The 26,736-nt window shown below is 35.7% G+C and overlaps 1 pseudogene; it reads left to right on the top strand.

Moving 5' to 3' along the window:
- Positions 1-5,575: 5,575 nt before the first annotated feature.
- Positions 5,576-26,736, top strand: part of LOC101398410 (uncharacterized) — a 31,862-nt pseudogene continuing 10,701 nt past the window's right edge.

The raw sequence follows: 26,736 nt of genomic DNA, 5'->3' as shown, positions 1-26,736 counted from the left end.
CCTTTAATAGCTAGCAATTTGCACTTAGAGACTATGCAGAGGCCTCTTCTGCACAGAACAAACATATGCTTCTTCATGATATGCCCCCATTTCCCCTCCTGGCCATTAGCCCAATAAATGAGATTAAGTTACAATGTAATCCATGCAGGGAGGTGCTGGGTCTAATAAAAGAGAAAAGAAAATATACCTCAAGCAGCTGTATCATGTTTCCTCCATTTTCCGGCAGGAGCAGGGGGAGGATTGGATCCTGAAGGTGTTTGATCAAGTAGGCCAAAACATAAGTTTGTAAGGGAGAGTTTATCAACATAGAAGCAGTCTCCTGGGACACATATTTAACACTCTAGTAATTGCCTGGGAGATGGTCCAAACTTACTACTTGGTTGGCTCCAGAAATATGGGTATTCTATGCTGTATAAAGAACCAAAATCCACAACGGTGAAAATAAAAATATAATGACAAATTTTTCTAATTTTTCATCACACTAAGATATAATTAATTTTCTAATGCAGACATAATAGTGTATTACAAAGTTTATAATGTAAGTGTATTATTCAGAGTTCTTTAGGGAATCAGAAGAGATAAAATATATATAGGCAGATATAGATATATATCTATATAGTTGGATATAGATATATCTATCTATATAGGTAGATATAGATATATAGATGTACAGAAAGAGATTTACTATGATGGATTGGCTCATGTGATTATTGTAGTTCCAAGATCTACTGTTTGCAAGCTGGAAGCCCAGGAATGCAGGTAGTGTAGTTTCTGTCCACACTTGAAGGTGTGAGAATCAGGGGAGTCAACGGTGTCTAAGTCCCAGTCTGAGTCTGAAATTTCAAGAACCAGGAGCGCCAGTGTCAGAAGGCAGAAGAAAATGGATATCCCAGCACACAGGGAGAGCAAATTCGCCCTTCCACCACCGTTTTGTTCTATTCAGGTCCTCAGTGGATTGGATGATGCCCACCCGCGTTGGTAAGGGTGATCTTCTTCACTCTGTCTACAGATTCAGATGCTATTCCCTTTCAGAAACACCCTCACAGATGCATCCAGAAATAATATTTTACCAGGTATCAAGGCATTCCTAGTTTAGTCAACTTTACACATAAAGTTAGCTGTCATCTTAAGTAAAACTAAACTGCATAACAACATTGTTGTAAGATTCTTTTACTATATGCAAGTAACATAATATTATTCAAAGATAGATTCTGATAAATTTAAAGTGTATATTATAAACTCCAAGCAAACAAATAAAAATAGAAAAGATAAATAGTGAAAATTAATTGAATGATAAAACTTTCTCAAGTTGTCTAAAGCAGGGCAGAAAGAAACGGTGAAAAGGAACTAAAAACAAAAGGAATAGAAAAAAATCTAGTAAAAGGATAGATTTAAATCCAACTCTATCAGTAGTTACATTAAATAATATAAATATAAATAATATAAATATCCCAATTTATACTATTATTTATAATAATATAAACATTATAAACATAATATAAATAATATAAACATCACAATTAAATAAAAATCAAGAATAGTATGGAGGCTAAAGTCAATTATGTCAAAACAAAGTTGAGTTCCCTTGCTCAGTTTCTGAAACTGAGCCAGTTTTCTATTGACTGAAGAAGAACATGGGTCTCAGGAGAAAGGACCCCACAATACCATGAAAAATTGACATGGTAATGATTTCCCCATTTCATTCACAAAGACTCTTGCAGCTACAAAAGTGAATAACTGTCTATTGGGGAAAAACAAGTACAAAATATTTGAAAACTGTTAGACACAGTGAGTTAATATTGACACCCAGGGACCAGAGCATTATCATGGCCCCTATGTTAGTGTGGGCATATGGGACCAAGTAATAATGGAGCCCCACTTGAGCTTAGAGTGGGTTGAATGATTCAGTGGACATTTCCTCAGTTCACACGTGTATAATGGATATACAGACTCATTAGTTGTCATGATCACCACATTGAGTCTTCGACCACAGAATAAGAGTTATCATAGTGGGGGAAATTGAGTAGAAGTCTCTGAAACTGCTATCCTTGGCTCATAGCTGAGCCAAGAATTTACTGAGACAGTAAATTCAGAACAATACTTTAACACAGGTGAGATGGTGGAAATTAGGGCATCTCTTAAAGACCTAATGTTTTACTGTCCAGTACGGTAGCAATAGTTAGGTATGAATATTGAGCACTTGAAATGATTGATGAACTAAATTTTTAATTTTTTAAATGGTAATTAATCTAAAATAAAAATCTAAATTTCTATAACTGTTTTTCCACTAACCACAACTTTATTAATTTTGTGGAGATACATTTTACTTCAATAGTTACATCAAGAGGTACTACTGTTGTACTGTAATTTGCATGTCAGTAAGGTTATTTCTAGTATTACATTTAAATTCATCATTGATCTAGTCAACACCAATGATTTTTTTAGTTCAAATGTTTTTTATATTTACCAATGTAATATGGTAATGTGTTTATTTGAATATTCTATGTAGACAAGATGAGTTACAGTTGTACTTGTGTTCATCATAATTAGTAATTAAATTGACGTGCTTATTTTCTAATGATAGCATAATCATGTGTTTTCTAATTAAAAAGTAAGTGTGGATAAATTTTAACTACTAAAACAAAGGCTAAATTTATCTTACAAAAAGTTTTTCTGCTAAATTAAAAAAAATAGTTTTTGTCATAGCAAATGATGTTCCAGCTATGTCAGGTTAAAAATCTAAGTTTATTGGAATTTTAAAAATAGATTATAAGATTCCCTTATTTCCTTCATTCCCCTATGTGATACACTATTGAAATAGTTATGCTCAATTTTCTGAAGTATAATCTATGTGTCATGAGTACAGTAGTTAAAGTTGCTCAGTATATACTTGCAAATATTATGATTCATCACCAATCAATTCAATTAAATTATTTCAGTTAATTAAATCTCAAGAAAGTAATTTAATTCTTGTGTCCTTTGCCAATCACTGGTTCAGTCATGAGAGAGTTTTACAAAGATTTAATGTACTTTTACACCAATTCAAGATGTCCTTGAAGTAATATAATTACCAAACATTTCAATATTTAAGGCAACAGATAGCAGTGTGATTTATATTTGATCAGTAATATCACACTATAAATAAAGCAGCCAAATTTGCAGTTCCGAAAAAAGGAAAACTTATTTGTGATCTACCGAGACAGGTATGAGAGATTATGTTGAAATAAAAACTTAAGACATGAATCAATAGAAATGTTTTTACACATTTTATAATTTTACACAAGCTGTGAAGAAGAGTTTGACTGAAATCAACAGTGTTATGTAAATAGTGTGAAAAATCTATAAGATATATTTGAAGAACACTCTTTATATAAATGAATTGAGTTACTTTTCAATTTATGTGTTAACTCTTTGAATTCAATGTTAATATGACTGAGTTGACAGAAGAGTCAGTTAATTTACTTAACTTATACAGGCAAAGTTTTAAAATGGATATGCTTTTGCTTCAAAATAAAATCTACTATTCCAAAAAAAATTAATCAATTTTATAATTTTTCTTACTTGAATCAATGATTGAAAATTTTTTGAGTATTTTGGAACATCTTGGATATTGAATCTAATTTTTCCACTGTAAATTTTATTAGATCAAGATAAAGACCATATATTTTCAAAAAAATTTACTGTCTGAATTGGTACAAGCTGAAAATATAAAATACACACTTGATTATAAATACTCCATATAAAAATATAAACTATTGTATTATTAATTTTTAATATTGATTATTTGTTGAAACAATAATGTTTTTTATATATTAGCTTATAAATATATTATTAAAATTAATCTACCATTTCCTTTTACTTTTTAAATGTGGTCACTAGAATATTTTTAAATGACTTATATACTCACATTATATTTCTTTTGGATTGTGCTTGTCTGAATGATTCAGTACTCCATCCTCTGCAAAACTATACAGCTCTTGAAATTCAAGTACATAGGGGTTCCTGTGTGAGGTATGGTATCTTTGATAGGGAAGATTAACATGGTTTTAGGAACATACTTTTGATTTGGTAAATGAGATCTTTTACATTACTCTCAGAAAAGAGTATCAAGAATGGTTCACCTTCATGTGCTTTAACATCTTATATTTACAACTGTACCCATAACTTTGTTAATCCTACTGCTATCTGTCATAATACAGTTGAAAAATTCCAAGTTGTCTTAACATTCCACAGAAAACTTGATCCAACAAATGATGTCAACATGCTAATTGATCTGGATTAGTAAAAAATGGCAAGCACATTGGAGGCCATGTGGGATACATGTGTTCCAAAATGTGGGAGCTAGACCCTATCAAGATTCAGAGTTCTGCCACAAGAATACAGGTTGTAGGAAGTTGCATGCCATCCAATGGTGTTGGGGTATCCAGGGGAAAGGACTGATTATTGCATTTTCCCCTCTCACCCCAGAGAAAGAAGAACACCACCTGCTGCACCTTTTTTGGTTCTAGAGAAAGCATAACCCACGCCTGGATTATTGTTTTGATCCTTATACTGGGTGACACAAAAAGATGTTGACTTTGAATAGGGTCAGGAACAGAAATGGGATCTTTAGCAGTCTAAGATGCAGTGCAAGCAGCTCTGCCACTTGGGCTATACATTTACTAGTATCTAGGTATTAGAGATATTACTGTTGGGAAGTGATGCCGTGTAACATTTATTACTAAACCTGATGGGATAACTGTCAATCAGATCACTAAGATTCTGGAGTGAAATTACATAATCCACAATGGAAAACCATATTCCCTTTAAAAAGCAGCTCTTGGTATGCTGCTGGGTCTTGATAGACACAGAACACTCGACCACGGGGCACCAGCTGCACATCTTGAGCTGGATTCTTTCATATCCATCAAGTTATAAGATTAGGCAGACTCAGCAATCATTTATAGTAAGTTAAAAAATTACATTCAGCACTGAACACAAGCAGGACTAGGAAATTCAAGCAAAGACATGAGCAGATATCTCAGATCTCTGCTCACTCAGTACTCTTGGGACAGCACATCTCACCCTCAGTGCATACCTCAAGGAGGAAAATTCTTGAGTTTGTTTCCCAGATGCAAGAGTTCAGTTTGTGGGACCAAGGTGACAATGATGGCAATTGACATACAAATTCACTCAGGGATGGTCTTGAAAGGCAATGGTGAGGGAAAATCCTCCCAGAGGACAGCACTTCAAAGGGTGCACTTGGTCATCTCCTGTGTGTAAGGAGAGGTGACTCAAGGTCAAAACCACTTATGCAGTGGCAAAAAGTTGACTATCTGGACAGAGAAAGATAAAAGATTAGAATCAGGGAGGTCCAGGGTCGATGCATGTAAAAGTACATATTTGAGTGGGCAAGAAGTGTGAAGATCTTTTACTCTCTGTTAATACATTCTCTATGGAAGAAATACTAAACAACCAAAATGAAATGGCCATACTTGCTAAGGGCTACTAGCGTCTCTCACTAGCTTTACCTATGCTGGCACAATGAGCACACCAGTGAGTTGGCCCTTCTGCCAACTACATGTAGATGTAGGCCATGGACAGGCTAATAGCGTGCATTCCTACTAGTGAATGCTGGTATACTGACATCATGCAAGATGCTACCTGTGAGCATCACAGACTGATGTTGAGTTGCTGACACTGAATCATCCTTTAAAAATACCATGCTGCTAATGTAGTGATGAATTGACTACATCAGAGGTTTTCCAACACTGAAGAGCCAATGATTCATTCTGACAGGAATAAGCATATATTCTGGGTAGGGTTTGCCTTTTCTCTGTTCAGAGACTCAGGAATCTCCATTATCTGAGTAATCGTGGAGTAATGATACATCAGCACATCAGACTAGAAGGTTACTCTACACAAAAGGAAGAGTGAGAGTGGGTCCATAATCATAGGATTCAATGGCTATGTCAAATACTGGACCATGCAGAAGCTGATGCCTGAAAAGAGTATTGAAAGAGGCAGTTGAAGGCAAAACTGAAGCACAAGCCCAGTAGCAATACTCGGAAAATGGATGACGAATTGAAGATAGAGTATACCTTTCAAATAAAAAACTGTTGTATAGTGCAGTATACTGAATAGGAAGAATACTGGAATCCAGAAACCAAAGACCTCACTTGCCATCCTTGCCATTGACCCTGTGGGGAACTTTGCATTTTCTTCTTAGAAATAAACTCTTATGTTAATATTGTCAGCAGATTGTTAAAAAATGGTCCAAGACAATTAAATAGGTAAAAGAAAATTTATTAAAAAATGATGCTATGACAAACGGATATCTCTAAACAAAGAAACGAACTTAGATCCTTAACTCATACCATACGCAAAAAATCAACATGAAATGGATCACAGGCATAGATTTAGAAGCCAAAACTATAATGTTTTTACTATTAAAAATAGGGTAAAATCATCATCATTTTGGATTAGGCAAAGAGTTCTTATATGAGACAACAAAATATGATACACAAAATTTTTAAAAAATCAAGCTTCATCAAAATTATGAATTTAGGAGGAAGTCAAGATGGCGGCGTAGGCAGACTCTGAACTCACCTCCTCCCATGGACACAGCCAATTTACAACTACTCGTGGAAAAATTACCCCTGAGACAGAACTGAAAACTGGATAAGAGGAACTCCTGCAACAACGGACAATCCTAATTGAGGTGGAAGAGGCAGAAACTCCCTTTTGGAGAGAAAAAACCACACCTTCACAAGCCGCAGCACCTCACAGCCGCCTGGGAGCAGCCCACAGGTACACAGCCCTCCCTGGAGGTGCGGGGCCCTGAGCCGGGGAGCGCCCCCACTGTGGGCATTTTGTGGACCCAACACAATCGAGACCAGTGGCATTATATCTGACTTTGCCTGCTACTAAAACATTGGGGAGTACCCCCAGAAAAGCTGGTTCACAAAGAAATTAAAACTGGCTCTTAAAGAGCCCACATGCAAACTCACGCATTTCAGAAAGCAAACTAAAATCACCAGAAAGAAAGGTACACAGTGCTGTGGTGAAAAGAGACTCACCTAATAGGCCCTGAGTGCATCTCGGTGAGGGGTGAGACGTCTCCAGGGACTGGGACATTGGCAGTGGCCATTGTTGTGGCCTGGTGTGAGCGTGCTGACACAGACGTCATTGGAGTTCTCCCTGGGGCCTGCTAGCCCAGGGTCTGCCCCACCCACTAGAGAACGGATTTAATCCAGCTCAGCCAGGGCAGGCAGCCAACCCTAGAGACTGGCCCCTCCCAACAACAAGCCCTCAGGCAACTTGTGGGCCTGCATAGATTGGTGACTGGATTCTCTGCTGTCTGGCAACTGAGCCAACTTCAGCAGGGCAGGACATGCACAAGTAGTGGGTGGAGAGTGTGAGGCGGTGGTGGAGTGTGTGGGGCTCCTGCCGTGGAAAGACTGGGTCTGCTTCGGGAGGTCGGGGCACGCACATGGGGCAGGACTGTGTGGACTGTGTGTGTGGACCTGTGGGTGGCAGGGCTCGTCAGCTGCAGAAGACTTGTGCTTCTCAAAGACCCACATAGGGGTTTTGCCCCACCTTCCAAAGCCTGAAACAATTGGGTGCTCCTGTGCCTGAGGCCAGCCTCACACAGCTGCAATCCTCAGAGAGCTGACAAGAGACCTAAAGGCTGGAGGCTTATAGCAATTGTAAGTCCCTGAGTCTAACAACCTGCCACGCTGGGGGCCTACTCACTTAAAAGAAATACTGCAACACAAATGTGGTATTAGAACTTGCAGCCAACTGTGCTGGGGTTCCCCACACCTGATAAAGAGACTGAAGGGCCCACAACAACTACAAGCAGCTGAGCATTACAACAGCTGGCAAGGAGCATAACTCGGCCTCCCTGGGTGTGTACAGGGAGAGCAAACAGGTCACAACAGAAGGACACACGTAGCCCACATAAGGGTCACCCCTGGAACATTGAGAACTGAGGGAAGCACACTGCAGGCTCCTAAGCCATCACTTGCATATGGTCACCTATCGAAGAGCAGGAGACGTAGCTGACCTACCTAATACGTAGTCACAAGCACAGGGAAAGAGGCAAAATGAGGAGGCAAAGGAATACATTCCAAGTAAGGGAACAGGACAAAACCCAGAAAAGGAACTAAGTGAAACAGAAATGAGCAACCTACCTGACAGAGAGTTCAAACTAAGAGTGTTAAGGATGCTCACTGATGTGGGGAGAAGAATAGATGAGCTCAGTGAGAATGTCAACAAAGAAATAAAAAAGAACCAATCAGAAATGAAGAATACAATACTGGAAATGAAAAATTCACTAGAGGGACTCAAAAGCAGAGTAGAGGATACAGAAGAACGGATCTGTGAGCTGGACGAAAGACTAGAAGAAATTACCCAAGGTGAACAGGTAAAAGAGAAAAGAATTAAAAAGAGGACAGTCTAAGGGACCTCTGGGACAACATCAAGCGCACTAACATCCGTGTTATAGGTGTCTTGGAAGGAGAAGAGCGAGACAAAGGGGCAGAGAATCTATTTCAAGAAATAATAGATGAAAACTTCCCCAACCTAAGGAAGGAAACAGACATCCCGGTACAAGAAGCACAGAGAGCCCCAAACAAGATAAACCCAAAGAGGCCTACACCAAGACACATCATAATTAAAATGTGCAGAATTAAAGATAAAGAGAGAATCCTAAAAGCTGTGAGAGACAATCAAGTTACATACAAAGGAAATCCCAAAAGGCTATCAGCTGACTTCACAGCAGAAACCTTACAGGCTAGAAGAGAGTGGCACTATATATTTAAAGTGCTAAAAGGAAAAAACTTACAGCCAAGAATACTCTACCTAGCAAGGTTATCATTCAAAATGGAAGGAGAGATCAAAAATTTCCCAGACAAGCAAAAATTAAAGGAGTTCGTCAACAAGAAACCAGTGCTACAAGAAATGTTAAAGGGACTGATTTAAGGGAAAAAGAGAAGAACACAAATAGGAAAAATTATCTATTTCCATGATAAGAATGTAATGGATACAAATACACAAAAAGGAGGTTAGATATGATATCAAAAACATAAAATGAGGGAGGACGGGAGTTAAAGAGTACAGATTTCAGACAGAGGTCAAACTAAAGAGACCATCAATTCTGTATAGAAGAAGAAAGGAACAGAGAAGGACTACTAAAACACTGAGAAAAAAAAAGTTAAAAAATGGCAGTAAGTACATACTTATCAATAGTTTTTAAATGTCAATGGACTAAATGCTCCAATTAAAAGGCATAGGGTGGCTGACTGGATAAAAAAACAAGACCCATATATATGCTGCATACAAGAGACACACTTCAGACCTAAAGACACTCACAAACTGAAAGTGAAGGGATGGAAAAAGATACTCCACGCTAATGGCAATGAAAAGAAAGCTGGGGTAGCAGTACTCATATCAGACAAAGTAGACTTTAAAAAAAAACTGTAAAAAGAGACAAAGAAAGGCATTACATAATGATCAAGGGAACAATCCAACAAGAGGATATAACACTTGTAAATATCTACGCACCCAATGTAGGTGCACCTAAATATATAAAGCAATTATTAACAGACATAAAAAGAGAAATAGACAGTAACACAATAATAGTAGGGGACTTTAACACTCCACTTACACCAACGGATAGATCATCCAAACAGAAGATTAATAAGGAAACATTGGCCTTAAATGACACACTAGAACAGATGGACCTAGTAATATATACAGAGCATTCCATCCAAACACCGAAGAATACACGTTCTTTTCAAATGCACATGGAATATTCTCCAGGATTGATCACATATTAGGTCACAAAACAAGTCTCAATAAATTTAAGAAGATTGAAATAATACCAAGCATCTTTTCTGACCACAACGGTATAAAACTGGAAATCAACTATAGGATGAAAATCAGAAAAGCCACAAATATGTGGAGATTAAACAAAATGCTACTGAACAATGACTGGGTCAACGAAGAAATCAAAGAAGAAATCCAAAAATACCTGGAGACAAATGAAAATGAAAATACGACATGCCAGAATTTGTGGGATACAGGAAAAGGGGTTCTAAGAGTGAAGTTTATAGTAATACAGGCCTATCTCAACAAACAAGAAAAATTTCAAATAAACAATCTAACAACGCACCTAAAGGAAGTGGAAAAAGAAGAACAAACAAAGCCCAAAATCAGTAGAAGAAGGGAAATCATAAAAATCAGAGCAGAAATAAATGAAATAGAGACCAAAAAACCAATAGAAAAAATTAATAAAACCAAGAGCTGGTTCTTTGAAAAGATCAACAAAATCGACAAACCTTTAGCTAGACTCACCAAGAAAAAAAAGAGAGAAGGCACAAATAAGTAAAATCAGAAATGAAAGAGGAGAAATTACACCAGACACCTCAGAAATACAAAAGATTATAAGAGAATACTAGGAAAAGCTATATGCCAACAAATTCGACAATCTGAAAGAAATGGATAAATTCTTAGAATCATACAACCTTCCAAAACTGGATTAAGAAGAAGTAGAGAATTTGAATAGACCAATCACCAGTAAGGAGATCGAAACAGTAATCACAAACCTCCCCAAAAATAAAAGTCCAGGACCAGATGGCATCCTTGGTGAATTCTACCAAACATTCAAAGAAGACTTAATACCTATCCTTCTCAAACTCTTCCAAAAAACTGAGGAGGGGGGGAAGCTCCCTAACTCATTCTACAAAGCCATCATTACCCTGATACCAAAACCAGACAAGGACAAGACAAAAAAAGAAAACTACAGGCCAATATCACTGATGAACATTGATGCAAAAATCCGCAACAAAATAGTAGCAAATCGCATACAACAATATGTTAAAAAGATGATACACCATGATCAAGTGGGATTTATTCCAGGTATGCAGGGATGGTTTAACATTCGCAAATCAATCAATGTGATACACCACATTAATAAAATGAAGAATAAAAATCACATGATCATCTCAATAGAGGCAGAGAAAGCATTTGACAAGAAACAGCATCCATTTATGATAAAAACTCTGAATAAAATGGGTATAGAAGGAAAGTACCTCAACATAATAAAGACCATATATGACAAACCCACAGCTAATATCATCCTCAATGGCGAAAAACTGAAAGCTATCCCTCTAAGAACAGGAACCAGACAAGGATGTTCACTCTCACTATTCCTATTTAACATAGTACTGGAAGTCCTAGCCAGAACAATCAGGCGAGAGAAAGAAATAAAAGGGATCCAAACTGGAAAGGAAGAAGTGAAACTGTCACTATTTGCAGATGACATGATTTTATATATAGAAAACCCTAAAGAATCCATCAGAAAACTTTTAGAAGTAATAAACGAATATGATAAAGTTGTAGGATACAAAATCAACATACAAAAATCAGTTGCATTTCTATACACTAACAATGAAGTAGCAGAAAGAGAAATTAAGAATACAATCCCATTTACAATTGCAACAAAAAGAATAAAACTTATACCTAGGAATAAACTTAACCAAAGAGGTGAAAGATCTGTACACTGAAAACTATAAAACATTGCTGAAAGATATTGAAGAAGACCCAAAGAAACGGAAAGATATTCCGTGCTCTTGGATTGGAAGAATTAACATAGTTAAGATGTCCATACTTCCTAAAGCAATCTATAGATTCAATGCAATCCCTATCAAAGTTCCAACAACATTTTTCACAAAAATAGAACAAAGAATCCTAAAATTTATATGGAACAACAAAAGACCCCGAATAGCTAAAGGAATCCTGAGAAAAAAGAACAAAGCTGGAGGTATCACACTCCCTGATTTCAAAATACACTACAAAGCTATAGTAACCAAAACAGCATGGTACTGGCACTAAAACCGACACACAGATCAATGGAATAGAATCGAAAGCCCAGAATTAAACCCATACATCTATGGACAGCTAATCTTTGACAAAGGAGCCAAGAACATACAATGGAGAAAAGAAAGTCTCTTCAACAAATGGTGTTGGGAAAACTGGACAGCCACATGCAAAAAAATGAGAGTAGACCCTTACCTTACACCAGACACAAAAATTAACTCAAAATGGATTAAAGACTTCAATGTAAGATCTGAAACTATGAAACTTCGAGAAGAAAACATAGGCAGTATGCTCTTCGACATCGGTCTTAGCAACATATTTTCAAGCACCATGTCTGACGGGGCAAGGGAAACAATAGAAAAAATAAACAAATGGAACTACATCAAACTGAAAAGCTTCTGCACAGCAAAGGAAATCATCAACAAAACGAAAAGACAACCTAACAATTGGGAGAATATATTTGCAAACCATACGTCTGATAAGGGCTTAATCTCCAAAATATACAAAGAACTGATGCATCTCAACAACAAAAAAACTACCAACCCAATTAAAAAATGGGCAAAAGACCTGAACAGACATTTCTCCAAAGAAGATATACAGATGGGCAACAGGCACATGAAAATATGTTCAAAATCACTAACTATCAGGGAAATGCAAATCAAAACTACAATGAGATATCACCTCACGCCCGTCAGAATGGCTATAATTAACAAGACAGGAAACAACATGTGTTGGAGAGGATGTGGAGAGAAGGGAACTCTCATACACTGCTGGTGGGAGTGCAACCAGGTGCAGCCACTATGGAAAACAATATGGAGATTCCTCAAAAAATCAAGGTTAGAACTACCATATGATCCAGCTATTCCACTGCTGGGTATTTATCCAAAGAACTTGAAAACACCAATGCATAAAGATACATGCACCTCTGTGTTCATTGCAGCATTATTCACAATAGCCAAGACTTGGAAGCAACCTAAGTGCCCATCAAGGGACGAATGGATAAAGAAGATGTGGTATATATACACAATGGAATACTACTCAGCCATAAGAAACGATGAAATCCAGCCATTTGTGACAACATGGATGGACATTTCGGGTATTATGCAAAGTGAAATAAGTCACAGGGAGAAGGTCAAATACCATATGATTTCCCTCATTTAGTAGTAGATAATAACAACAATAAACAAACACATAGAAACAGAGATTGGATTGGTGGTTACCAGAGGGGAAGGGGGAGGGGGGAGGGCGAAAAGGATAATTTGGCACATGTGTGTGGTGATGGGTTGTAATTAGTATTTTGGTGGTGAACATGTAATCTATGCAGAAATAGAAGTATAATGATGTACACCTGAAATTTATACTATGTTATAAACCAATGTTACTGCAATAAATAAAAAATTTAAAAAAATATTATGAATTTAACTCTTCAAAAGATATTGAAATAAAAACAATTCATAAACTAAAACTAGGGTAAATTATTTACTATTCACGTATTTAATTAAAAATTAACTTAGAACATAAAACATGATTTTTATAAATCAAAATAATAATTCAAACTAACCAATTTAAGATGTAAAGATGTTGAGAAACATTTCACCAAGCAATATATACAAAGGGCCACAGGAGCACATTAACAAATGACCCACATCATTAGACATTAGAGAAATACAAACTAAAGCCACAGCTGATCAATGAGAAAAGAGTTGCTCAACAACATTAGTCATTCGGGAAATAAAATTTGAACTCCAGATGCGATACCACTAGCAGTCCACCAGAACTGATAAAATCAGAAAAAAAAACCTGATGACGTTAAGTGAAGCATATTTGACAGTATCTATTGAATTTGAACACACAAAAACCTTATGATTCTATATGTACACTGAGAGACAAAGACATGGATGTTGATAGCACCATTTCTCAGATTATTCTCAAGCTGAAAACAACCTAAATGTAGATCAATAATGAACTGCACAGAGTTTTGTTACCATCACTGCAAAGCTAAGTAATAAATATATCCATTGCACATCCGGTCTAATCTCACCAAATTGTATAAATTAATTATGTGCAGTTCTTTGTATGCCAATTATACCTCACTAAAGCTGGAAAAAACCATAATCAAATGTATAAATAAATTTTGGTATGTTGGAGCAATAGATACCCTTAAGAGCTACACTGTGTAGTACTGAAAACACTTGCCACGTGAAACTATTGAGCATTTGAAATGTGACTAGTCAGAATTGAGATGTGTTATAAGTGTAAAATGTATGCTAGATTTCTAAAAGTTTGTATGTAAAAATAACAGAAAATATCCCAGTAAAAGTTTTTGTAATCATCATCTATTAAAATGACAGTATTTTGAATATTTTAGGATAAATAAAATATATTTAAATAATTTCAACTTTCTTTTTACTTTTTGATGTGGCTGCTAAAAATGTGTAAAATTATGTGTGTGGTTAGCATTTGTGGCTCTCATACTTCTATTGGTTAGTGCCACTCTACAGCAATGAAAATGATGAAACTGCTACCCTAAACAACAAGGATGATCCTTACAAATATAATCTTTATCCCAAAACTACAGATACAAAAGAGTGCATGTGTATCATCCTATTAATGTAAATCTGAAAATGAGCTAAATTAGTCTATTTTTTTGGGGGGGAAGTTATAAAAATGCTTCCTTTGGAGAAGACGGGTCTTGATTGATTTAGAAGCACATGATGCTTCTGTAGAGCTGGTGATGTGATAGTTACTAAGCATAAATGTGTTCACTTTATGAAAAATAATCATTGAAATATGAACTTTCTTGTGTATGGCATACTTCAATAAGAAATCTCATTTTTTAAAATGTGTGCAATAGACATAAGGAGTTTTTAGGGGAAAATATAAAGCATTATATATGCATAGTATACACAGAGGAAAAAAACTGTGAGTGATGAGATATTTATGTGAATAGGAAAAAATCAGCAAAATATGTCCAAAAGAATAAGTAGGAATGGGAGAGGAAAATATAAGAATAGAAATATATGAAATTAAAGGAAAACATATGACAGGCTTCAAGAAGCCAAAAGTTGGCATATTGAGATTGATCAAAATATAGAAAAGATAAATAAAAAAATATTGGAATTACAAAATGGGGTAAAACTACACAATATGCAGCCATTTATGAGATGATATCTGGATATGATAATCATATTTGTTGCCCTACATTTGATAGTTTATCTGAAATAGGAAAGTTGATGGCATAATCACCAAGAGTAAATATCATAAATACAGTATCTTTAAACACAGGCTAGTGGAATAATTTTAAAGAACAAACAATCACAAAGAAATGTCATACAATATTAAATAGCCTTGTTTTAGTAGTACTACTATTATTTTGAGACTCATACTGTAAAAAAAAGCAAAAAGAAGTAATGGTAATAATGTTAACCAATATTTTCATGGTAAGATAAAAATACTAAACATATTGAATCAAATAATTTAAGTAAAAAATGTATAATTTTAATTTGAATTAGACACAAAAGATCACAATTTATTTTCCTCTTTCTTGATAATACATATTTTCTAACTCTGCTGCAGAAGTGTAGAAACCATGCCAACCAGTAACAAGAGGTGTCCCAGTTTCCCAAATGTGCTGTTTAGATGTAATTATCATTTATATAAATTGTGATATGTAGGAGAATGCTCCCAATGAACTTAAACCACCATCTTCAGCAAGCAAGAATGATATCAGAATAATGAAATCAGGTCAAAAGGAAGCAGAAGTCAACTTGAAGGGACTCCATTAGCCAAAGATGAGATAATTTGAGCATCAAAAATATTATAACTATACTGGCTTAAAGCATATCAATTTTAAGTAGTCTCTCAGTTCATAATGATTCCTCCCTCCTTCAAATGAGATCATTATTCCCCACTGGAGGGACATGTGTTGGCTTTATAATATGAATTATATTAGTGCAGTACATTTACAGTATGAATTACATTAATGTAACCAAGTAATTGTTAGAGAAAGTTTTTGTTATAAAATGCAAAATAAGAGACAAAAATCAAAATCATCATTTTGCCTCCCCTGATGAAATTATGGAGCTAGGCAACAATCAACATAGGGTCTACAAATAATTAGTGAAAATTTGATAGAGGGATTTAAAAAGAATTAATCAAAGTAACAATAGGTAAATCCACAGAGCAAATGTATCATCAGTAGAAGTGAGCAAGTTGGAAACCAGAGCCTTGTGATGAAATATCATAGAAAGTAGCGAAAATCATCATCTTGGAAGTACTCTTGAGAGTAGAATTGAATGAAAAGCTATTCAAGACTGGATCTAATTATTTGTTCTCAGAAAGAAAAAAAAATTATATATATATAATTTTTATTATATATATTTTTAATATATATTATTTATATATAAATAATATATATTGTTTAATATATAAATATATTATTTATATATAAATAATATATATTGTTTAATATATTTTATTAATATATATTGATATATATATATCAAAAAGAGCAGGAAGAATGAAGGCGAAGCCAAATTAAATGATACCCTTAGAAAGTATTCAGTCAAATACAGAATATGAGACATTCTATAGGACAAAATATCTCTAAGGAATAAATAGCATTATCCAAAAGTGGGGAAGGTCAACTTTGTCTTAGTTTGGATTCCACCAGTAGCAGATCCTAAGATGAGGATTTGAGGTAAGTTGTGTAAATGAGAGTAGAGGCATAAGGAATTGATACAGAGAAGGGAAGGAAGCTAATAGAGGGTGCTTTATTAAGTAATCTACCAAAGTGGATAACTACAGCATAATCCTCTTGTTCATCTCTGGGAAAGTGTGTAAAGCACACACTCCTCAGGATCACCCTTGACAATGGGAGAGGAGATAGATCCTGACTCCCAGTGGTTGGTTTAGGACTTCTTTGATGGGGATATTCATTCCTTTGCTCTTTCAGTCTCTGTACACATAAATAGAGTGACCTTCCATGACGGTCAAATCAATGTAGTTGGGGCTGAGAGTACCAACTGGAAATTATTATATAATAAAAAACACTCAACTGGCATAACGTCCCAGTGCAACATGTGGGGATTTTTTGTGCCCTGATACAAATAAGTTAATTGTAAAAAAATTTTATATTGGGTGGCAGTTTCAGAGTGGCTTTTTAGATAACTAACAAACAACCAACATTTTAAAATAAATAAAAATAAGAAATGACTTAGCTCCCCAAATTTATGTATTTGAGAGAGACCTTAAAGAAGATTCAAATAAATGTTCATGGATTGGTATTTCAAAATCATTTGGTTTAAATTATTCCCTAAATTATTCAGTTTAATCACAAGCAAAATTCAAAGGTAGTTACCATGTGTGAAACTGAAAATATATTAATATGTTTTTAATTTGTGAAAAAGCCAAAAAAAGATAAAACAATCTTCAAGAAGCAGAAATTTCCAAAATTTTCCTGACTGAAATTAAGGCAATATAAAACTAGTCAGAGTAATGGACAGACATAAATTTCAGAAATAGTCTTTTATGCCCTGGGTTCCTCAGAAACTCTGAGTCAGATAATGGTTCAAGTGTTACTCTATTAGGATGTGTCATTCCTGGGAAGCAGAATTAAGAAAAATGGAATGAAACAGGAAAGGAAGGAGGGACAATATGAGAGTGTGTTGCCAAAGGAGCATCTACTATATGCAACTGAAGGCTAAACCTCACAGAACTGGCTTTTTGAAACCTATATAAACCGGCCAACTTTATCAGATGGCACTTGTTTCCCATTTTCAACATTTTTTCTGTAGAAAATTATCTACATTTTCAGGCATTGTGATCTCTGACATGTTAGCCCTCTGGTAGGAGGCCAGAGACACAGAACATGAGCAGAGCATGCACTGGAGTTGGTCAGCACAGTGGCTGGCCAGAGGGAAGTGCATGATCCAAGACCCTGGTGACCAATGGGCTGAGAGCACCATAGGCTGGAACATGAGATTCTGTCTTCCCCTTGACCCACTCATACTTGTCTTTTCATGATCAATAACCACATACCAAGTACCAGGTAACTTTGATGTGCTCCATTAAAACTAACACAGTCATCAAGGCATCTGCAGTTGAGGCCACTCCTGACTTAAATTTTGGTCACTGTACTGTCACCCAAGAGGATAATCTGCATTTGGTGAATGACTATACTAGTTAATTGAGCAGGACTTTGGTGGAGTCCAATATCCCTACATTCTTGACGATCATGTTAATCTTGGTAATTCCTCCTAGAATGCAGAGTCACTTCCAATTTTACTAACGTACCTAGGGAGTGTAATTTAGGAACTTCCCTTTTCTTCTCCTTACCAGAATGACCCTAACTCCACAGCTCAGGGAACCAAGGGGAGGACACTGCTTGTTGCTAAATATTTCTATCCCCATTTGTTTTTGTGTCATGGGGAAAATAACCACTGGCTCACATGTAGATGGATTAGAGTCAACACTTTATTTATCATCTGGGCTCCAAAAGTTCCTATTCTAACCAGGTAACAATGATGTTTTTTCAAATCCCTGATATTGATGGCAGCTCAGATAGTATAGCTAATAATACTTAGTTTAGATACTCCTGCTTCCTCAGTTCAATAACTCAAAAAAAAATGGCTACAGGAACATTTGGGGAATGAGTTGAGAAATATTTACTGTTTATGTGTTTGGGGTGAAGTCACAGTACTCCCTGGAAGAAACCTTTAAATGATGCTCTCTGGATTTGTGAACTGTCTTAGGTCTCTAACCTGGCTGAAAGACTGGTTTCCAACTTTGGTTGATGTCAGTCTTCTGACTGATGGATATATAGGCTTTTGTTTGCTTGGTTTTTGGGTATTTTTGTCCAGCAACACTCTTGTGGACTGTCCACCTATCTCATTTTTATGTATGGCCTGTGGCCTATTAGCTATGACTATAGCTCCTTGTGGGTTTAGTCCTTAACTTTCAGTATGATAATCACACCTACCTTTCCAGTGCCACTTGCTCTGGCATCCTGGAATACCATTATCCTTACAGACACCATGGCAGCCACCCACTCCACTGTTAACCCTGCTTGCAGATAACTACAAAAACAAGGGTTGGCAAAGATGAGATTATCACCTCATCAGAGCCTTTCTTATGGCCATGATAAAGAGGGAGACTTCTGGGCTCTCTTAAGGTACACAGTTAGTGGTGGGTCCTCAGATATTACAAGACATTTCTGATCTAATGTCCCCAGAAACCTGAGCCTTCTGATCTTCCTTTGATACTCTCCCAAGGCAGTTCTGGCATTTCCATGACATTTACTTTAGTCACTATTTCCAAAATTCTAGTACCTTCTGTGTTCACATCCAAATTTTGTATCCTGAGTCATGGTGAGTGCCTCCATGTAAATATTTGTCCCCTAAGGAGACAGCCCTGGTGGTCTAGTGGTTTAGATTCAGTACTCTCAAACCATAGCCTGAGTTTGTTTCCCAGTCAAGGAACCACACCACCCGTCTGTCAGTTGTCATACTGTGGTGGCTGCATGTTGTCATGCCACTGGTTATGCCACTGGTTATGCTACTGGTATTTCAAATACAAGCAGGTTCACCATGGTAGGCAGGTTTCAGCAGAGCTTCCAGACTAAAACAAACTAGAAAGAAGAACCTGGCTACACACTTCCAAAAAATTGGCCATGATAATTCTATGAATAGCAGCAGAGAATTGTCTGATACAGTGCCAGAAGATAAGAGGAGGATGGAAAGACTGGGCAAGGTTCTGCTGTGCTGTACACAGTGTCACTAAGAGTCAGAATCCATTGGGCAGCACTAACCACAAAAGAGACATAAGCTATGGTCCCTCCCAGGCCAACGTGGTCAAGAAATATTGTCACATGTGGTCCTTAGGTTCCTGATAGCATGTTCTAACCAGCTCTAGAGATTATACTCTGATCCTGCTGTCTGTCTAGTGGTATGAGCAATAATGGGGGGAGATCTTCAAAAGAACAGTTATCATTATATGAGTAACGTGTTTCAGGTTATTTATTAGAGAAGACTCCAAGCAAAGGGAAATTCTTTCTTTTGTAAGGGGGTGGGGCTGCCCCTGACATTTTGGAGGATTCCAAAACACTTGTTTTTTGAAGGTTTTCTGGCTTGTCCTCCGCAATGGTACTGATGCACGTCTCAGGTCTTAGTCAGATCCTATCAGGATCCTGATTTTGACATAGGAGACTGGTTGGGGATGTGATTCCAGCATCCAGTGCAGCTCCACATCCTTACAATTAAATCCTGGACCTGATTTTTCGCATAGTCTCCCTGTGGCTTGAAGGTGACAGTCGATCCACAGCTGAAACAGTGACCCTCTTGCTATCTCAGAATGTGTCCAACTGACAGTTGGATACTCTAAAGTTGACATCTTCTTTTTTCAATATTCAATGATTTTTGACAAGAGCCAAGTTATTTCAAAATTCTTATAATTTTCCTTGTCCTATCCCGTGCATGTGCTACAGCGACTACATATCCAAAATTCTCTGATTTCAGCTATGCCTCATCTAGTTTAGGCACAGGGTAAGTGTCCCTGAATGCCAAGAGGGTCACCACCCCACTCAACACAATGGTATCCCTATCCCATCTTGAGAATCTTCCTTCAGGGACACTCCTTCTGAAAACTTCCTTGTCCCAGGACCCCCAGAAAACAAAGCCTGAGGCAAAGGCTTAGATACTACTACTTAATTGAACAGAAGCATCCTAAGGCCTAGCAGTAAAAGGAGAAAAGAAGCGTTCCAGAGCAAAATAGGGCACCAATAGCCACCACCAGATGTTAATATGATTTGATTTCATAGGACCACTTTCTGAAAATCCATATCAAGTTCATGTAGGAGAGTCCTCCAAGGCAGGAGAAAGGAGAAGAAGTTATCCTTGAGATCTCATCTCCTAATTCTACATTTCTGTCTCACATATGCATGGACATCAATCATGTCCCGTGATTTTTGCTGTCTCAGTACAAAGAAGAAAGCCCAAGAAAGGAAGCAAGAGGAATGCAGTGCAATTGTGCTGGGGCAGCATTGGGTTGAGTCTGCCTGAAAATCTAGTCTCCTGAATATATAGGTAACTGTGAGGAATCAATAAGGTAAAGGAAGACAAACCATATGATAAAAGAGTAAAACACTTGAACAAGCATTTCTCAAAGAGGAAGTGAAAAAGTTAAGTAAATAGATGAAAAGTTGTTCAACCTCAGAAATCAGAGAAATGAAAATTAAAATAACATTGAGATACCACCAAACACAGCCAACTATAAAATTTTTTTAAAAGGCTCACAATACCATGAGTGAAATACCATCTAGGAATCAACAAAATCTCATAATGAATGGTAGATGACTAAATTAATACAACCTATTTGGAAAAAATAACTTTGTATAACGTAGTAAAATTGAATTAATGAATAATCTGAGCCAAAAACTCCACGTCTGGTTATAACCAATAAAAATGTTGTGCACATGGACTCCAGAAAACAAAATGAGACTCTTCATGGGAACACTGTTCATACTAATTCCAACCTGGAAAAGACAACCCTTCCATACCTTATTCTATAGTCATGTAGTTGCATTAAACAGAGATGCTGTGGAGAAAGGGTGCTATGTAGACTCAAAAAAAAGTGAGCAAGATATTGCCAATTCTCCTTTGATATCCCCACAGAGGTCCCAAAACACAGCTACTTATAGCCCTACATGTAAATGGACTGATGTTTATAAGAAATACAACAAAATTTAGGGAAATATTTGTGTTGAGGTTAGCTTAGGATAGCCCAGTTCTCCTGTGACTTTCTCTTTTCATCAGGAAAGAAGAGCAGTAGATTGGCTCAGTTAAGGAAATAAGTTGGGGCATGAATCTATAAGATAGATCTTTAGATGTGTCAAGGGAAGTGGTTATATCCTTGTAATTCCATCTGTACCTTCTTTGCATTCTGTTTCCAAATGATGAGGATGATCATTACAGAAGATAGGCCAGGGAATTTTCTTTTAGGAAATATCCTACCTAAAAGTGCATGAGGTAGCCAGACATTTATGACCAATGTATGACTATAGGAAGAAATACGTTTTACTTCACCTAATGTCATAAAATATGATTACACAGGTATACTCTCATGGGATGTTCCCTCACAGTTTTTGTTTGACTATGAGGAGAAACTATACAGTCGTGACATGATAAATTGATTTAATGACTCACTCATCTAATGTTTGAAATCCAAGTGTCAAAACAAAAAATATTAAGTTTCAGTCTTTATGGAGAGGATTTCTTTTACTTTCTCCCAATATGTGTGCCTTTCTGGGGCCACTTTTCCTCACTCTCAGAGGGGAAACTATGAAATGCTGAGCTTACTTGTGAATTTAGGCAGAAGGGAAACAGAGGGAACACATGGTGAGGAGAGCAGCTCTGCAGTCAATTCGGCTCTTCGAGCAACTAAATTGGGTATTGGAGAAAAACAAATGCAAAAAGTCGTGGCTTTTTGCCTAGCATTGAACACTGTGAATATTTCTCTCAGAAAGCCCATCTACGTGGGTGGCTATGGAGAATCAAAGAGGGGAGTTGAGGTTCTGTGTCCTTGGATCAATATCCTCACGTCTTAAACAAATCCACAAATCCTTAGCACTCTGAAGCCTCCCTACAATTGAAGTGAATATATTTCAATCTTCTTAAATTTATTAAGACTTGTTTTGTGGCCCAATATATGATCGATCCTGGAGAATGTTCCATGTGCATTTGAAAAGAATGTGTATTTTGTGGTTTTTCGATGGAATGTTTCGTATGTATCTACTAAGTCCAGCTGGTCTAATGTGTCATTAAAGCCCAATATTTCCTTATTGTTCTTCTGTTTGGATGATCTATCCATTGGTGTAAGTGGATGAAGTGAATATATCAGTCATTTATTATAGCCTTTAAGATATGAAAACGGCCTCAGAAATAAAATAGTCTGATAACCTTCCTCTTTTTACATCTTGTATGAATGTAACACAAGTAAATAAAATGATTGGCTAAAAAATTTTCTAAGAGATTCTTGTTTACTTTCTTTAAATGCTCACATATTAAATTATTAAGAAACAAAGAGAGACTAGAGATAACAACCTCTCCCCAACCTTCTAGATTTGGAAGGTTGCCACACAATCTTTTCTAATCACTATTAGGTTTGTTGGATCTACTATAAAATCATTTACACATGTACACTTTTATTCATATATGTTCTAAAATGTGTTGAGAGAAATTGTAGAGTTTTCTGTTAATCTATCTTTAATAAAATTAGTAAACAGAAGTTGAAGGAAACCTCCAACTGCCTGGAAGTCTAGATAAATTCTAAGAATGTTTGATCTACTTTTTTTTCTCTCACATCAATGGAGATAAGATGTTCACTAACAAAGACAGCAAGACAGTAATCATAGATAACTATATGCTCCAAGCATGGGAATAAACGCCTTAATTGGAAGAGCAGTGTACAGGGGCTCATTAAATGAGGCTTCTGGGATTGTGGCAAAAAAACTTTTAATAAGTTTGGTAAACACCCACAGAGCCTTGTTGAATAGCCTCCCAATTAACAAGAGTTAAAACATTATTTTTCCCCCTTGGAATCTGTGGTTAATTGGATCATTAATCTAGCAGAGGAATTGAAGGAAATTCTCAGGGATCAGAAAAGACCCTTTATCAGCAAACTTAAAGGAGACAAAGTTGTGTGGTTGCCATGGTAACACCTGGCAGAGAATTGAGTCTCATAGCAGTAAAGTGTCCTCTCTTTGACCTGTATAGCAAGCCGGTTAACTGTAGCCAGCCTATGCTTGGCATACAATAGTTATCTGCTATATGATGTGTTTAACAGTAAAGCATTGTCTCCTGCTGTTCAAATACAAAAGCATGAAGTCAAAATGGGTTAATTCAAATCCACATATGAAAATGAAATTAGACAAATTTATCAGTATTAAATAAAATCACAAATTTTCACTTCAAAATATAATCACTACCTCATTTATTGTAATGAATCTGGTATATGTATAAACAAAATATGCCTACTAGAAATATGCTGACAGAATGTATTTTATCATCTCACTTTATAATGGGTCATTATGTATCCATGGCAAGAGATTTCTTCTGCATAGTCTTTAAGACTACCAAGGATCCAACTAGATAATTATCTTCAATTTTATAGCAGGCTATCAATCTTATCAATAGACACAAGATATATGCTGCAAATTCAGAATACTTTAAGAAAAAGACAAAATGCTTAATATACCTTGAAATATTTCAAAAATACAGATGAGTATTTATAATTTAACACATTTAGAAAACTAACTCCTAGGTTAATCTTACATAAAATTTTGTATTTGTCTATGATACTTTTTAAACATATATATATATAATACAGATAGAAGTGAGGCACTGTGGTGCCTTTGCTAATTTCATCCTTGATTTTCCCTTCCTCTCTTATTATAGCAGTAACCAGTAGCATAAAGTCGGTATTAGTCAATCCCCTTGTATGATGAGTATTACAGATTTTCTTACTCAATCTCCATTTCACCATTCTTCTAGTTGAAATGAAACACAAGTGATTCCCCAAACTTCCTTGCTTCCTTGGTCCTCTAAAAGTGTTAGCTGTTTGGCCAGTACTGCTCCAGTCACTTAAGATGTGGAAGTGGAACAGAGGTCCCTGCTGTCTCCATTCAACAGTTGTCACCATGAATCAACATATTGGAAGGGGGAGCAGCCACATTCTCTACAACAGCCTTCCAGAATGCATTCTCTTCCTTCCTGTAGAGAATTCTCCCATTGCGGATCATTGCTGAATTAGGCTGGAGCAGATGTTGTGGAGTGGAGGTAATCTCTAAATGCTTAGCACTAAATTCCTTTAGTAAAAACCTGGTTTAGTTTCCTTTACTAGCCATGATAAAGGGAAAAAAAATGCTTGGTTCCATTTTTGGGTAAAAATGTATAAATCCACAAAGATTACCCACTAGTGCTTGAAACACTTTAATATTTTAAACATACGATATATCATGCATGTTATTACGAAGCTTGCACTTATTCAAAGCAATTTTTTAATGTTGTAGACGTATGTGGTGATATGCAGTTGTGCACCATTTATTTGAATTATGGAATTATGTTTCACTTTACAAATTTCTACCATGATGTGATTATCAATTCCTATGCTAATATAAATTTAGATTGTTTGCACAAACAATACAGCAATATATTGCAGGTGCATTCTTACACATTTTTCTAGGTCTCTAAGTGTTATAATAATAAACATATTTCCTGTAATTGAAGAGAGTATTTTTAAATACACATTTTTTTTTAAGTTTACTCTTCTGTGATTTATCTGTTCATGAACTGACAAATGGTCTCTAGTGTTTAGTGATAATATTGATTTTACATTTAAAGTATGATCTTGCCATGTATTAAATAGATTTTACTGCATTCTTCATGTAGATAATCATATCATCTTCAAGTAACTATAGGATTCCCTAAATTTTTCAAATATTGTACATCATATTTATTTTTGTTGTACTGCATTGTTTAGTATCTCATTACAAGGTTAAATAAAAAGATTCAATCAAATAATTGTCTTGATTCTGATTTTAATTGGGATTTGGGATTATTAAAAATTCCAAATTGTATTTAATGTTTATAGTGCTTATTTTTATATTACATATTATGTTGATATCACATATTATGTATATATACATATATATTTTAGTTTAAGGAAGTTTACTCCTGCTACTTTGCTAGTAGGGTTTTTCTTAATATCATAAAATGGAGTTGAATTTTGTTGAAAACGTTTTTCTGCCCTGTATGCTTCTCTCAGGTAATATGGAAATATGATGTATTATAATAAAAGGAATTCTGAGGCTCTAAAACAATTAAACAAATACAGAATGACCATATTTAAAAAACAAACTTGGAATCTCACCATACTCCACATGCAAAAATTATTTCAAGATGGATTATATATCTAAATCTAAAAGCTAAATCCATAACACTTCTAAAAAATAAATCACAAAATTGAAATAGGCAAAGATTCCTTAGACAGGACACCAAAGGAACTAATCATAAAAGAGAAAAGAATAATAAATGACATTAATAAAAATTTAAAATTTAAAACATCCCATGAAATAAATGAATAGGCAATCAGTAGACTAAGGAGAAAGTACTCACAGTACATATATGTGACAGAGAACTCTTATGCAAGTTATATAAAGAATCCCTAAAAGTCAACAATAAGAAGATAAACAATTCAATTAAAAAATGAGCAAAGCTTTGAGCATTACCAAAGAAGACATGTATGTGGATGGCCAAGAAAGAAATGAAAAGATGTTCAACAGCATTAGTCATTGGAAAGTGCATATTATCTTCCTCATGCACCAGAATGTTTATAAATAAAGACAATACTGGAAAATCTAAATATTTACAAGGCTGTAGAGCAAGTTGAAACACTCATATGTGGTTATGCAACCGTCCTATGATCCACCAGTTCCATTTATAGGCATTTACCCAAGACAAATGTCAATATATTTGTACTAAAAGATTTGTGCAAGAATGCTCACAAGCAGCCTTATTCATAGGAATCTCAATCAACATGTCCATAACATACACACATATGCACACACAATACATATACACATATATAAATAATGTATTATATATGTATATTCTTTGTATTATATAAAATAGAAGTAATATATATAGTATATAAATAATATTGAATTATATAATAATATAAAATATTATAATATATAAAACTATATACATTAATTTATCAGAAGAGAAATGGGTGAATGAATAGGAAAGGGCATTAGAGAATGTTCTGGGGCAATGGAAACAGTCTGTATTTTCTTATGATGGTGGTTATACAAGTGTATAC

The sequence above is a fragment of the Ceratotherium simum genome, chromosome 39 (assembly GCF_057802395.1).
Source record: "Ceratotherium simum simum isolate JZ-2026a chromosome 39, ASM5780239v1, whole genome shotgun sequence".
Lineage (NCBI taxonomy): Eukaryota > Metazoa > Chordata > Mammalia > Perissodactyla > Rhinocerotidae > Ceratotherium > Ceratotherium simum.
This window is presented reverse-complemented; position numbering and strand designations above follow the sequence as displayed.